Source organism: Callithrix jacchus, chromosome 3, assembly GCF_049354715.1.
Source record: "Callithrix jacchus isolate 240 chromosome 3, calJac240_pri, whole genome shotgun sequence".
Taxonomy (NCBI): domain Eukaryota; kingdom Metazoa; phylum Chordata; class Mammalia; order Primates; family Cebidae; genus Callithrix; species Callithrix jacchus.
The window spans coordinates 143844332-143860796 of record NC_133504.1 but is presented as its reverse complement, the minus strand read 5'-3'; the positions used below and the strand labels follow the sequence as shown (position 1 = coordinate 143860796).

Sequence of the window (16465 nt, the reverse complement as noted above, 5' to 3'; positions counted from 1 at the left end):
GTTGCCATGTTCCAGAAGAGCGTCTATTTATAAAGGTGAAATCGAGACTCCTGAACAGGTCCTAGAATAAGACTGGAAGGAAGGCTTTGTGTTTCTGGGAGAAAATGGATAGGTAGAGGAAGGAAAGTTCTGAAGAGGAAGGAAAGTTCTACGGACATTAGGGAAAATATTAAGTGTTCAGATTCCTGGGCTTAGAAGCAGCATTTGTACATCTTTGTGATGGGGCTTTATTGGCACTCTTTTAAAATTAGTCTTGGGGAACTGGATTAAGCAGAAAAAAATATTAACTAAAATTTGTTTGTAACACATAGGAAAAAATTGTGTGTGTGCGGTAGATATTTTTATTGCCATTTTAGGGGAGCTTTATGGTTTCCTAACAAGCTCTGATTATTATAAAGCACATACCTGTATAGACAAGTTGAGGGAAAGCCTGATTGACATCAACTTCAAACATGCTGCTGGGAAGAATTATTTTTTCCTCATTGTCTTTGAAGTGAAGATCAGAGGTGATTCTTTGTCACCCAAAAAACTTTGATGTTTTCCTGCACTACTGCTCAGAGCCAGGATGTAAACACTAACATCCACAGTCATTTTATGATTAGGTGAGAAATTTGTTCAGGAAAACGTAATTTGTTATTGCTCAGCTGTGACTTTAAAATGTCCCTGGGTGGGCTGGGCGCGGTGGCTCAAGCCTGTAATCCCAGCACCTTGGGAGGCCGAGGTGGGTGGATCACAAGGTCAAGAGATCGAGACCATCCTGGTCAACATGGTGAAACCCCATCTCTACTAAAAATATGAAAAATTAGCTGGGCATGGTGGCGCGTGCCTGTAATCCCAGCCACTCAGGAGGCTGAGGCAGGAGAATTGCCTGAACCCAGGAGGTGGAGGTTGCGGTGAGCCGAGATCGCGCCATTGCACTCCAGCCTGGGTAACAAGAGCAAAACTCCGTCTCAAAAAAAAAAAAAAAATGTCCCTGGGTGTCTTGAAGGGAAAGCTAGTTCTAGAACAGAAGAATTAACATCCATTAATGAAGTCTATTTAAAAATTTGTTTAGCTGACAGTGAATGCATCAAAGTGGCAACAGAAGAACTTGCTTTAGTATAGTTGGAGTGGGAGGGAGTCAGAATCCGTCAGACTGCTGAGCATGTGGGACTGAGCCTGAGGTTTTGGAGCTGGACAGGCTCAGCTTTGAATTCTGGCTCTGACATTTATTAGCTATATCTCCTAAAGCAACTTACATCCTCTTGGGTTCTTCATAAAGAAAATGAGCATAATAATACTGTTAGGATTCAGTACCTTTATATATTTAAGGTACCTAATATGAGTAGATGCTCAAAATGTTGATCTTGAACAAAATAGTCATTTCACAAAATTTTTACTCTGAAGTGTCAAATGATATGGCATGAGTTTTAAATGTACTAAATGCCCCAGATGTCTTACCTTGCCCAGCTCTTCCTAGTATGATATTGGCTTCTGTTTTTCCTGATTGACATAGAAGGCTGAAGGTGCTGGAATGTGACTCACCGAATGATGTGGGTGAGACCTGGTAGAGACCTTTTGGACCAGTCCCACATGTTGATATATATACTTGTGGTTTTCCATATGCTATATTAACAGATGTGCAGATGATTTCTGGTTATTGCTGCCTCTTTCTCACACATGCTATCTTCTCCTTAATTTATAACCTAATAGATACAGAAAGAGGTGAAGGTAGTGCCTATACATTAAACAACTGAATGGTCCTCCCATCTATGAGAAAGTCCTACTGTGCCACGAAACTTCAAGAGAAGATAATAGGGAATTGATGAAGGAGAGAAACCCCTTTCTGGCCCAGCAGCACAATCAAATCCATCCACCCAACCATTCATCCATTACCATGTGCTCAGTAATGGGGGACACAATGTGAAGCAGACACCAGCCCTCACAGAGTTGACAAGCAGTGGATCGAGGGGCTGACTGATTTGTTAGACAGAATGCCTTTGTATCAGGTGAGTAAAGGAGCATTCCATCCCAAATATGCACCCAGTATAGAAAACTTGAAAAAAAAAAACCCACACAAATAAATGAAGAAAATGGTAATCACCTTTAACTTACTTCCTAAAGCTAATCATCATTAGCATTTTGGTGTAGTTCCTCCTTTAAGTCCTTGTGTTTGTGTATGTGTGTCTAACACGCAATCCACATTTTCTATCTTGTTTTATTGTTCACTTAATATTATATCATGGGCAGTTTCCAATGCTGTTAAAAAATCTTTAAAAAAATGATTTTTAGTGGTTGCTTGATGTTCCATTTCATGGATGTACAAAATTAATTTTTGCCATTTAGACTGTTTTACTCCTTATTGTTTGCTATTGTGGTTAATATTAAAATAACATCTTTAAACCAAAAATTATGCCCAAATCTCCAGTTTTTCTTTAGGGTAGATTTCTAGAGGTGTAAATTTTTGGATCGCTGGATATGAAAGTTTTGCTGTTTTTGCCAAATTACTTTCCAGAATGGGAAATATTTCATTCTAGAACGTCTGGATAACTTAAGCAGTGGTTTGGTTTAGTGTTTACTGTCATGTAAATCACAATGACATACTTAGTTGAATGATGGTGTTTTTTTTTTTACAAGTCAGTATTTGGACAGAAGCTTTTTAAATAACGGGTTACAGATGGCAGCTTTGAAGACACATGCTGAACACAACGGTCCCTTTTTAGTGTTTTTCTTTTTCCATTTTCCCTTTCTTTCTATTCACCTCTCTCATTCCCTCTTCCGCTTTTATTTGTAGCAATTCAAACTTCCCCATCTCTACTCACGCTCTTCCACTTACACTGGTAACCCTTGTTCACAGCCTGGAGTGTCTCCTTCCATAATTTCCCTCCTGTACCTGTAATTTTTTTTTCTTTTTTTTTGAGGTGGAGTCTTGCTCTGTCACCGAGGCTGGAATGAAGTCACACAGTCTTGGCTCACTGCAACCTTGACCTCCTGGGTTCAAGCAATTCTCCTGCCTTAGGCTCCTGAGTAGCTGGAACTACAGGTGCCCACCACCACGCCCAGCTAATTTTTGTATTTTTAGTAGAGATGAGGGTTTCACCATGTTGGCCAGTCTGGTCTTAAGCTCCTGACCTCGTGATTTGCCTGCCTCGGCCTCCCAAAGTACTGGGATTACAGGCATGAGCCACCACGCCCAGTCACTGGATTTTTAACTATTTTAAACATGCACTAAGTTTGAGTTAAAAACCAACCACCAAAATGGATTTCAACACAGCTCTAAAGCCAAGAGCGTGCCCAGCTCTCCCAACACTGCAACTCCTGGAGGCCAGGTGCCCACAGGCTTACTACATCTCCCTCCTCTCAGCACTCAACAGTGAGTTGATTTTTCTTTTTACAATAAAAAAAGCTGAGTAATATTGCATAGGAGTACCAGAAACTGCCTCATTGGAAACAAAAACTATTTACATTAAATAAAAAGCCTGGCTGCAGGCTGTGTCTGCCACATTTACAGCACAGTGCCATGCACACAGTGACCAAACCATGGAGGCAGCTTCAGGTGCTCACACCACGCGCAGGCTTGCCACGGGAGCGTAAAGCAGAGGGCGGGAGGAGTGAGAGGGAGTGGGGTCGCGTTCACTTCTGGTTCCGGAGCTGATTGACAGCTAGTCCAGTCCTTCAGAGAGCCCGTCGCCGCTGGTGGCGCAGGTGGCCTGAATGTACCAGTTCCTGTGGCGTAGGGAATGCAGCCTCAGCTTGTCTGTGATCTCGGCCGCATTCATGGCATTGGGGAGGTCCTGCTTTTTGGCGGACACCAGGGGACAGCATCAAGGAGCTCGTCCTCGGCCAGCATCCTCAAGAGCGCCTCACTGGCCTCCCTCATGCACTCTCTTTCATTGTCATCCACCACGAAGATCAGGTCTTGTGTGTTTTGGAAATAGTGGCGTCACAGAGGCGGGATCTGGTCCTGGCCACCCACGTCCCACACAGTGAAGCCGATGTTCTTGTATTCCACGGTTTCCACGTTTAAGCCTATGGTGGGAATGGTGGTCACGATCTCGCGTAGTTTAAGCTTGTACAGGATGTGGTCTTCCCGCAGCATCCAGGCCCACCATGAGGATGCACATTTCTTTTTTGCCAAAAAGGCCCTTGAAGAGGTTGTCGAAGATGTTCCCCATGCTTGTGGACAGGTGGGAGGACACTGGCCAGGGACACCTCAGCGGCTGCTGCTCCGAGCCAGGCGTTGGTTTCGCTCCCGGCCTTACTCATTCTTTCTAACTACTTTTGGTACTCACTAACCATCACTGTTTCTCCCTCAGCTACCTGCCCGGTCCTGCTCATTACTCTTTCCAGACTCTGGAAACCAACTTTCTACTCTCTGTCTCCATGAGTTTAATTGTTTTAATTTTTAGCTCCAACAAATAAGTAAGAACACGTGAAGTTTGTCTTCCTTCCTTCCTTCCTTCCTTCCTTCCTTCCTTCCTTCCTTCCTTCCTTCCTTCCTTCCCTCCTTCCTTTCTTTCTTTCTTTCTTTCTTTCTTTCTTTCTTTCTTTCTTTCTTTCTTTCTTTCTTTCTTTCTTTCTTTCTTTTCTTCTTTCTCTCTTTCTTTCTGATGGAATCATTCAACCTCCACCTCCCAGGTTCAAGTGATTCTTCTGCCTCAGCCTCCTGAGTAGCTGGGACTACAGACGCCTGCCAACATGCCCAGCTAATTTTTTGTATTTTTAGTAGAGATGTAGTTTCACCATGTTGTCCAGGGTGGTCTTGAACTCCTGACCTAGTGATTCACCTGCCTTGGCTTCCCAAAGTCCTGGGATTACAGGTATGAGCCACCGCACCTGACCGAGTTTCTGTGCCTGGTTTATTTCCCTTAAGCATGATGACCTCCAGTTTCATCCATGTTATTGCAAATGACAGAATCTCATTCATTTTTTATGGCTGAATAGTACTCCTCTTTGTATATGTACCATAATTTCTTTATCCACTAATTTGTTGGTGAACACCTGCATTAGTTCCAATTCTTGGCTATTGTAAAAATGTTTCAACAAGCATGGGAGTGTAGATATGCCTTCGATATCTTGATTTCCTTTCTTTGGGGTATATACCCAGCAGCTGGATTGCTGCATCATTTGGTAGCTATATTTTTAGTTTTCGAAGAACCTCTAAACTATTCTGCATAATGGTCATACTAATTTATATTGCCACAAACAGTGTATGAGAGTTTCCTTTTTTCCACATCATTGCCAGCATTTATTATTGCCTGTATTTTGGATAAAAGTCATTTTAACTGGAGTGAGATGATATCTCATTGTAGTTTGGATTTGCATTTCTCTGATGGCCAGCGATGTTGAGCACTTTTTCATATGCCAGTTTGCCATTTATATGTCTTTTGAGAAGTGGCTATTTAGAGCTTTTGCCCTTTTTAATCAGATTATTAGATTTTTTCTTTTGAGTTCTTTGAGCTTCTTATATATGCTGGTTATTAATCCCTCGATAGATGGGTAGTTTGCAAATCCTTTCTCCCATTCTGTGGATTCTCTTTTCACTTCGTTGATTTTTTTCCTTTGCTGTGCAGAAGGTTTTTAACTTGATGTGATCCTACTTTTGCTTTGGTTGTCTGTGTTTATGGGGTATTATGGAAACATTTTTTTTTTTGCCCAGACCAATGTCCTGGAGAGTTCCCCCAGTGTTTCCATGTAATATTTGATAGTTTGAGGTGTTAGATTTAAGTATTTAATCAATTTTGATTTGGTTTTCATATATGATGAGAGGTATGGGTCTAGTTTTATTCTTTTACATGTGGATATCTGTTTTCCCAGCACCATTATTGAAGTGATTGTCTTTCTCCAGTATATGTTCTTGGCATCTTTGTCAAAACTGAGTTCACTGTAGATTATAGATTTGTTTCTGGCCCCTCTAATCTGTTCGATTGGTCCACATGTCCATTTTTTGTTTGTTTGTTTGTTTTTCAGTACCATGCTGTTTTGGGTACTATAGCTCTGTAGTGTGATTTGAAGTCAGGTAATGTGATTTCTCCAATTGATTTTTGCTTAGGGTAGATTTGTCTATTCTTGGTCTTTTATGGTTCCATACGAATTTTAAGATTTCTATTTCTGTGAAGAATATCATTGGTATTTTGACAAAGATTGCATTAAATCTGTAGATTCCTTTGGATAGTATAGACATTTTAACAATACTGATTGCTCCAATCCATGAACATGAACTATCTCTGCATTTTGTGTGTGTGTGTTCTCTTCAGTTTCTTTCATCAGTGCTTTACAGTTTTCGTCGTAGTGATCTTGCACTTCTTTGGTCATCTTCTAAGTGTTTGATTTTATTTGTGGCTATTGTAAATGGGTTACTTTTAAATATGTTTTTTCAGATTGTTCACTGTTGGCATATAGAAATGCTACTGACTTTTGTATGTTGATTTTGTATCCTGCAACTTTACTGTTGATCAATTCTAATAGTATTTCAGTGGAGTCTTTAGGTTTTTCTAAATATAAGATTATGTCAGCTGCAAATAAGGTTAATTTGACTTCTTCCTTACCATTTTGGATGCCTTATAGTTTTTTCTCTTGTCTGATTGTTCTAGCTAGAAATATCAGTACTGTGTTGAACAACAGTGGTAAAAGTGGGCGTCCTGTTGTGGTCCAGATCTTAGAGGAAAGACTTTCAGTTTTCCCCCATTTAGCATGATACTAGCTGTGAGTCTGTCATATGTGGCTTTTATTATGTTCAGATATGTTCCTTCCATGCCCACCAGCTGAGATTTTTTAAATGTCTTTAATATTTATTGGTTCGGTGGATTTTTATTTGTGTGTTTATTTTTTGCTGTCTAACATCTAAACTACCTTCCTGTTTGAAGAATTTGCTGTTCTATTAGTCTTGGCCAAACAGTGAACAAAGAGCCTGTATTCCATTATAATAGCTGAAATGATTAAACATATGCACTCCTCTACCTACTAACATCTAGGACCTGGGAAAATGCTATAGGTTCAGCTAAGGAGGGCCTCTTGCCTAGTATTTTAAACCTGGAGCAAATTAGCAAAGAATCAAGGACCGCATGGAGTTTCATTTTGTTTTTCCATATGTGGCAATGGTACAAGAAAGAGCATCAAGTGTTCAGGGACAGCAATGTCTAGTGAAATCATGGTGTCTTCTCCAGTTATAGCATCATTTTGTCTTTAGAGTATAAAAACATTCATTGCTGCATTAAATGAGCTAATCTTTTATAGTTGGCCCTTGCATAACATGAATTTGAACTACCTAGGTCCAACCAAACTTGGATTGAAAATACATTATGTGGCTGGGCACAGGGGCTCATGCCTGTAATCCCAGCACTTTGGGAGGCTGAGGTGGGCGGATCACCTCAGGTCAGGAGTTTGAGACCAGCCTGGCCAATGTGGTGAAACCTTGGTCTCTACTAAAAATGCAAAAATTAGCTGGGCTTGGTGGCAGGTGCCTGTAATCCCAGCTATTTGGGAGGCTTAGGTAGAAGAACTGCTTGAACCCAGGAGATGGAGGTTGCAGTGAGCTGAGATTGTGCCACTGCACTCCATCCTGGGCAACAGAGTGAGACTCTGTCTCAAAAACAAAACCAAATAAACAAAAAAGAAAAAACATTATTTGTGGGATGTGTAACCTGTGTATATGGAGAAAGTTTTCTTACATGTGAGTTCAGCAAAGCCCACTATTGGACCTGAGTGTGCAAGAATTTGGGTATATGGAGAAGGTCCTGGAACCAATCCCCATGTATAATGAGGGGTAACTGTATTTTGACTATTTGCATGTATATGCATAAGTGAGGTTGGCCGGTAACTCTTTTCTTTCCCTGTGGTTTTTCAGTTGTTGTAACTGATTTTGTAAGCCAAAATCATTTTCTGTTGCTTGAGCAAAGGAACCCTGGCTGACAAAGTGTTCTCTTCAGATCTTGTTTTTCATGTAATTTTGGTAATTCATAATTTTCTATTTGTTTCAAATAGGAGCAGGATTCTAGTGTTTTTTTTTTTTAATCTGTCATCTTGACTAGAGGTCACCTGTTTGATTGTGTGTGTGTGTGTGTGTGTGTTGCTAATACACCAAGTTCCTACCTTTGTTTTCATTTTTCAGATTATTTTGTTATAAAAACTTATTATTGACTTAGTCCTGAAAAGCAGATAGATATTCATAGGTAGTTAGCATCATCTCTAGTGACCTCCAGCTGTCCCACAACTACCCTTCAGGCAGAAATCCTCATCTCAGTGCAGAGAAAGTATCCATGCCCTTGGAAAGTGACTCTGTTCAGCATCTCCATTAATTCAGAGAGGACCGTGGAGATCTCCTCTGGGAGAAGACTGGGGGTTTGTGAGTGGACAAATATCCCTAATGACCATATGACTCAAGAGATTGTCACAGACAGGATTTAACAAAGTGGGGCTGTTCCCAGCCTTTCCCTGTTCCCTTCTTCTGTCCTTGTCTTGCCTTTGTCTGTTCAACTTTTCCCCTTCCCTGACTCCAGGTGCTGTCTTGGCTTGCTGATTTCTGGGAATTTTGGAACCAACATAGAGAGAATGATGCCAGGCACAGACCTAGCTACTCAGGAGACTGAAGCAGGAGGATACCTTGAGCCCAGGAGTTCAAGTCCAGCCTGGGCAACATGGTAGGATCCATCTCGGAAACAGAGAAAGAGAGAGAGAAACAGGGAGAGAGAAAGGTGGGGCTGGGGCGAGAGAGAGAGAGAATAAATAAAGAGAATGGGTATGAGTGACAGAGCAGAAAAGAAGGCAGGAAAGAGAAAAATAAGGCTTCCGAGAAAGAGAGGAGCATCAAGATTTAGAATAGAACCACCAGGTTCTAAGGCAGTGTTAGAATGCAAGCAATAGGAGCCCTGAGTTGATGGGAAAGTATTCCTGTGGGATATGAATTGGATTCCTTTATTGTTCTTCCAAAATACAATTAATGACTATAATTACCTTTTAATGACCCGATTTCTTGACTTTTTTCTTTAAATGTGCTTAATGTTTAATTCAGCAACATGAGCCCCAGGTTCATTTAGATTACACTTGGATAACCACCTTCTTTATTCACTTGGGTCATTAACTCTTATCTATGACTAGTTGGGTTATTCTCCTTCCCACACAGGGGAACTGCACAGTGTTTTTTGGGGAGGAGGGAAACACTTTTAAGGAGCTAAGCATAGATTGGCTTCTCCTTGGTTGACACTTTTCATTTTTCACTTGTGCTGGACTTTAGAGTGAGGCTCAAGAATTCCAAATACTATGCATTTAGTATTATTGAAACATTCTTTTTGTTGCTGTTGAAACAGGGTCTTCCTTTGTTCCCCAGGCTGGAGTGCAGTGGTAAGATCACAGGTCACTGTACCCTCAACCTCCTGCGCTCAAGCAATCCTCCCACCTTGCCCTCCCAAAGTGCTAGGATTACAGGCTTGAACCACCATACCTGGCTGTTGAATAATTCTTGAAATGTATTTTATCAGTGGTAATGGGGATTTTCAGAACTTGCATTTCGTTGTTTCTTTATTGATTTATATGTGGCATTGTTTCCTAACTACCCCCAATGTCCTTTCCTTCTTTCTTCCTTACTAATAAAATTCCTGACGATAGGTTGTATCAGTGGTGCAGAACAAGGATTCCATTTTCTAGCTTCCCTTAAAGCTAGGTGTAGCCATGTGAGTAAGTTGCAGCAATGAGATCTACGTGGAAGTTGTATGCTGTCCTTCCAGGATTTGTCTTTAAAAGGAGTATCCACCCTTCTTTAGATCTTCTCATCTTCCTCTTGGTTGAAATGCAGGCGTGATGGGTGGAGCTGAGCAGCCAACTTGGACCACAGAGTAAGGACCCTAATTTTGAGGACGGTGGAAGAACAAAGCGGAAGAAATCTGAATCCTTAATCATGGTGGAGTCACCCTGTCAGCTGGTCTGGTTTCCTATGGCCTTGTTACATATGCAAGAAAAAAATGTTTGTCTTTTCTTGGGTCCTCTGTTATATGCAGCCAAATCTAGCTCTAAATTATATATATATATATATATATATGCCAGGTATGCAACCATATATTGTTTGATATGACGAGAAAACATGCTTCATTTCTGTTTGTTTGTTATGCATATTGTCTAGTCCTTGGAAACCCCAAAGAATTTGGCATCATAGTTGCAGACTGAATAACTGGAGAACTGTTTAAGACTATAAGCGGCAAGACGATTATTGTTAACACTGATGGGGGCCTAACCAGCATCAGGAGGGTCCATTCTTCTAATAGAAACTTGACAGTTTTCAGATGTTTACCCACCCATGTCAACACAGTGCAGGGGACGCTGGCTGTGTTAGTCTGTATTTGCATTGCTATAAAGAAATATGTGAGACTGGGTAATTTGTAAGAAAAGAGGTTTTCAGGATCTAGAACCAGAAATATCATTTGACCCAGCAATCTCATTACCCAAAGGATATAAATCATTCTACTATAAAGACACATGCACATGTATGTTTATCGCAGCACTGTTCGCAATAGCAAGAGTTGGAACCAACCCAAATGTCTATCAATGATAGACTGGATAAAGAAAATGTGGCACCTATACACCATGGAATACTATGCAGCCATAACACAGAATGAGTTTATGTCCTTTTCAGGGACATGGATGAAGCTGGAAACCATCATTTTCAGCAAACTAAGACAGGAACAGAAAACCAAACATCGCATGTTCTCACTCATAAATGGAAGCTGAACAATAAGAACACATGGACACGCTGAGGGGAACATCACACACCGGGGCCTGTCAGGGGGTGGGGAGCAAGGGGAGGGAGAGCATTAGGACAAACACCTAATGCAGGCGGAGCTTAAAATCTAGATGACAGGTTGATAGGTGCAGCAAACCACCATGGCACATGTATATTTATGTAACAAACCTGCATGTTATGCACATGTATCCTAGAACTTAAAGTAAAATACAATTTCAAAAAACAGTGAAAAAAAAAGAGGTTTAATTGGCTCATGGTGGCAATGTTAGTTTGTACGTGCATTGCTATAAAGAAATATCTGAGATTGGATAGTTTATAAGAAAAGAGGTAGATTAACCTGCAGATGCTGTACAGGTAGCATAGCACTGGCATCTGCTTCTGGGAAGGCCTCATGGCAGAAGGTGAAGTGGGAGCAGGCACAGCACATGGCCAGAGCGGGTGCAAGAGAGAGTGAGGGTGGAGGTGCCACACACTTTTAAAGACCAGATCTTGTGAGACTCACTATTGTGAAGGCAACACCAAGCCATGAGGGATCCACCCCAATGACGCAAACACCTCTCACCAGGCCCCCCACCTCTAGCATGGGGGATTACAATTCAACATGAGATCTGGGCAGGGACAAATGTCCAAACTATGTTACCCACTTCATCCAAGTTCTTGGGATGATCCAAGTGTTAGCTCACATTTCTGGGAAGAATTTGGTTTATGAATGGCTATATGACTCAAGGTGGGCCACTTAGACTCAAGAAGCAGTTTTCTGAACTTTCTAGGAAAGTTGTTTCTCGTTTCCTTAGAGAGATTCTGAAAGTGATTCTGTCTCCCTTTTCTTGGCTATTGCTGTTCAGATCCAAGGTCCGACACTGCTGTAACATGCAGCACAAGCTTGAAGATGATGCTGACACAGAGGATGGAAAAGCCAGTCAAGCCACAAGCAAGTGGAGTCATAAGCACTGAATTCAATACTTTTGAAGCATGTTCTACTTCAGGACTTTCAGTGAAGTTATTGATCAATTTCCAGGTCATTGAAGTGATATCAAATTGGATTCTCTAGTGCTTGCAGTTAAAAACATTCTAAGCTAATATGATCATATGGTGGAAGCAAGCCTGCAACTTGGAGCTAAATGCTTGGAATCTGTTCCCAGCCACAACACCAACTGGCCGTGTCCTCATAAGCAAGTCACTCCACTTCTCTGAGACTTACCTTCCTTATCTGAAAAGGTGAAGCTTTGGGCTAGATCACTGGTTTTCATTCGGGGGTGGTTCTATTCCCATAGGATACTGGGAAAAATATGGGACATTTTTCATTTGGACAATAATTGTGGAGACACTACTGACATTTAGTGGACAGGAGACAGCAAGGCAGAATTTCTTCCATGCTTGGAATGATCCCATATGATGAGAATTTGTCACACCTAACATGCCTCTTGAGACACTGCATTAGATGTTCCTTTTATCTCTTTCTTCTCTTATGAATCTGGGGGAATCATTTATTAATTTCTCTTGATTTCTGCTCTCTTGCTTTTCTCAGTCTGGTGGCCTCTATTTGGCTGTCTAAATAGAAGCTAATAGAACAGGGTTTCCTAGTTTGGGTCCCAAGGATAATATGCATCAGAACTACCTTGGAGAATTGCTAAGAATTTAGATTCCTGGGCTCAATCTGAAACCTACTGAATCAGCATCAAGATCCCCAGGTTAGGCTGGGCGCCATGGCTCATACCTGTAATCCTAGCACTTTGGGAGTCCTAGGTGGGTGGATCATGAGGTCAGGAGTTTGAGACCAGCCTGGCCAATATGGTGAAATACTGTCTCTACTAAAAATACAAAAAATTAGCTGGGTGTGGTGGCACATGGCTGTAGTCCCAGCTACTCAGGAGGCTGAGGCAGGAGAATTGCTTGAATCTGGGAGGCAGAGGTTGCAGTGAGCCGAGATTGAGCCACTGCACTCCAGCCTGGGCGACAGAGCGAGACTCCATCTCAAAATAATAATAATAATTAAGATCCCCAGGTTAAGGGCAAGGTGGCATGTGTCTATAGTCCCAGCTACTTGGGAGGCTGACTGAGGAAAATCTCTTGATCCCAGGAGTTCAAGTCCAGCCTGGGTAATATAATGAGACCCTGTCCCTAAGAAAACCCAACAAACAACAACAAAAAAAGTCCCTATGTTACCTTTATGCAAGCCATAATTCACTTTACATTTTTGTCCACCCAGGCCACAATGCCAACAATATAAAAGGCTTTTTAAAAATAAAAGTCACTTACAAGATTTAAAAAATAAAATATCATTCATCTTGGTAGTATTTGAGTTCTTTACAGAAATTATTTTACTTACCCTCACAGCAACTTCATAAAATAAGCTACTATCCCCATTTTACAGAAAAGGAAAACTGAAGTTCCTACCTTCATTTTATGTGTTAAGGAAAGAGCAGTTCCATATTTACAAGTTAGCAAATGTTAAGGGCTGGGACTTGAGCCCAGGTTTGCTTGAGCCCAAAGCCTGACCCAAGCCATTACACTCTGGCAGCCCATGCTGTTCCCTGTGTTTGAGAGTGGCTAGCAAAGACACACACCAGAGAAATGCCCCAGCTGCTATTTCCAGCCACACTGTTCACACAAATGATGTACATTAAAAATATATGTGACATATGTTATTCAATACACTGTTATAAAAAAATCAGTTAATAAAACAACACGTACAGTATGATGCCATTTGTTAGCTATATTCCAAAATGTTAACAGTAGGAGGGATTACAGAATATATATTTTTAATGTGCTGATATAACTCAAGCATGGCAGAGATGGCTCGCTGAAACTCATGTTTCCCTCTTCCTTAGTTTAGAGTTATCACTTGGACACAGATCTCCAATCAGGGACTACATTTCCCAGCTTCCTTTGCATTCAGATCAGAACATATGGCTAATTCTCACCAATGCAAAAGTGAGAATTGAGCAAAAGTGATGTATCACTTCTGGGGTGGGGCTTTTCTGTCCTCCCTTCCACCCTCTGTTGGCTGGGTCCAGAGGACTCCAAGGAAACAGGAGCTATTAGACCCACACCTTGGAAGGAGTCTAGGTTCCTAAATGACAATGTGGAGGAACAGCCATTGTCTGAACTGAACTGTTCAGTTACCACCTGAACTGTTACCTGAATAAACTGTTACCTGAACTGTTACATGTGCAAGAAATAGACTGTTGTGCTATGTCATGGAAATTTGGGGTTTATTAGTTATAGCAGCTAGTGTTACCCTACCTAATATGAGTAATACATACTGACAATTACACTTTTAATTTTCTTCTTTTTATACATGTGTGATTTAAAAAATAATAATAATAATAAACATTTGTGGGATTCAAAGTTGTAGTTACAGCAAGGAGCATCTTTGCTGGTTTTTAACTCTCACAACGCTCATCATCTAAAAAAAACTGGAGGGATCTATGGAGGAAGGAATAAAAGGCTGGCAGCTTGACTAGCTGCCTCTGAGCATTTCTTTTTACATGGAAGCTGACCATATATAGAAAGCCATCTATATATCCTCCAGTTATTACTGCACTAGAGAAACAAATCTGTGTCAAAAATTTGGGAACTTGCTATGCAAAATTTTGCTTTTCCTTGAGTGGAATGGCATTCTCCATATAATAAGTATGCATAAACATGGGGTGACAGATTGCAAAGTGCTCTTAAGGGCATAAAGAAGAATGGATAAAAGATTTGCCTGTCCTTTGTCATGGTGCCTTGCATGGATGAAGCTTAATGTAATACCTACTTGGCTACATAGAATCACAGGGTTTTAGAAAAGCTGAATGGTGTCTTGGGTTTAATTTCCAGGGAGTTATGCTGCAGCATCTTATCTAACAACTCATAATGAATTGCAGTAACATAATCTAAAGGCATTGGACATCAAGCTGACTTCACTGTGAGGCTGCATGAGAATCCTGAAGAGTGTACGACAGCCACATTGTGGACGGGTTTTAATAGGTTTAAGATTTCATTAAAAATGAAAAGGATGATGAAAGAAAACTTTGTAATTTTTCAACAGAATAAACTAAAAGAGTTTAGTTACTTGGAATGAGAATTAAAGCACAAAATAAATATTTGGTGAGAGTTTACCTCTACATACAGGGGAATATTTATTTTCATGGGCAAGATCAAAGTAAAATGATCATATTTTATTTCTGATGGTTTAGTGATGACTGCGTTCTTTGCTTTTAGTGTCTGTGTGAGGACAGAGATAGATCTTTGTGGACAGAGGTTTTATTTCAAATGGATCATTCCCTCTTCCTGGCTGTGTCTGCACAAAACCAAAATATCTAGATAAGCGTTATCAAGCCATAAAAATCCTAAATGATGCCAGGGCTTCTGGTGTTTCCAAATATCTGAGTGTTTGTACAAATGTTTCCAAATATGTAGATGTAGCTGTTGGCAGTTTAGTTGACACAACTCAGATAAGTACTGGACTTTCTATGTTTAGCATACTTATTTTTAGTACGAGATTCTTTTTTTTTTTTTCCTCGTTTCAAGTTTTAATCAAAGCTTGTATATAAGATTACTTTATTCCTGCATCTTCTCAATTGTTTCTTCCTTGTATTTGCCCTTTTCCTTTCCTACTTGGCAAGATTTGGCTTTCCGTTCAAGGATCTTTTTGCGGTCTTTGTCCAGTTTTAGCCTAGTGATAACCGCCTTGCTGGGGTGAATGCCTACATGGACAGTTGTGCCATTAGCCTTTTCCCGCTGCACCCGTTCAATGTAGATTATGTATTTCTTCCTGTAAACCTGGACTACTTTGCCAATCTGCTGACCTTTATGGTGTCCTTGTACAACCTGAACTTCATCATCGTTTCGGATGGGCATGGATCGCACGTTGTACTTCTGTCTCAACTCTTTAGAAAGAGGGGAGGACATAATCTTCCTGCGAATGTGGGAAGGTGCTTTGAAATGCCTTTTGCGATTCTTGCTTCGGTCGGAAGTCACAAAGGGATTGAACTTCATTTCGGCAGCTCCCGCTTAGGTGATGGCCGCAGAAAGGAAGAGAGCTTTAGTACGAGATTCTACCTATGCCTTGTAATAGATGATAGAGTAACTGCTTCAAATTCTTGACCCCAGGAAAGGTCCACACATTCAGGGAGGTCTGTGAAAAGCCGCTTATCCCTTTGGGTTTTTATGGGTACCATTTCCCTGTCATATGAAACCTAGTGAGTCCTGCAAACGGTTCTGAGTTATTATTGTCCTAGAGAGGCAAAGGCATGCCAAAGATGTGGAGAACCTGTTGTGATGACCTAGTGGGCATCCTAGTGCTGGGCACCCAGTAAGGACCCGAGAAAATCTGGCCACAAAGAGAATGTTCACACACTGCCTTTACCACGTCTGTTCACTTATCAGCATCTGAAGCTACATCTTCATATGGATCAATTTCCTGTGTTTCTATTGACAACCAAACCTTCCACTTTGCACTAGAGCCCCTTCCCTCTTACCTTCGCAAGACATTGCTCTGGCAGTTCATCTCTCTCCTACACTGGAACGTTTTCTCTCCTTCTTCAGGTCCCTTCTCATCTGCAGACACACGTGCCATTCTTTCTCCTGCTCTTCAACATGCACAGGCATACAGGCAGGCATACACACTGTGCTTTCCTTTGATGAATACTTCCTCAGCTAGCGTTTTAGAGCAAAACGCTTTCCAGATGTGTCTGTACTCACTGTCTCCAAGCTTTATCCCCTCACTTTCTCTTAAACCTGCTCTTATCCAGCTTTTAGTTCTACCCA

General features: G+C 41.1%; 1 long non-coding RNA gene and 2 pseudogenes across 1 annotated transcript; 1 reads left to right on the top strand and 2 right to left on the bottom strand.

Moving 5' to 3' along the window:
* Positions 1 to 1701: 1701 nt before the first annotated feature.
* Positions 1702 to 13409, top strand: LOC128931621 (uncharacterized). Its single transcript, XR_008480227.2, has 2 exons — positions 1702 to 1988; positions 11557 to 13409. It is a non-coding gene; the product is annotated as an uncharacterized LOC128931621 (long non-coding RNA).
* LOC100388785 (ADP-ribosylation factor 1 pseudogene) lies at positions 3613 to 4233 on the bottom strand (annotated as a pseudogene).
* A 1748-nt stretch (positions 13410 to 15157) lies between the features above and the next one.
* Positions 15158 to 15736, bottom strand: LOC100388424 (large ribosomal subunit protein uL24 pseudogene; annotated as a pseudogene).
* Between the last annotated feature and the right edge of the window lie 729 nt (positions 15737 to 16465).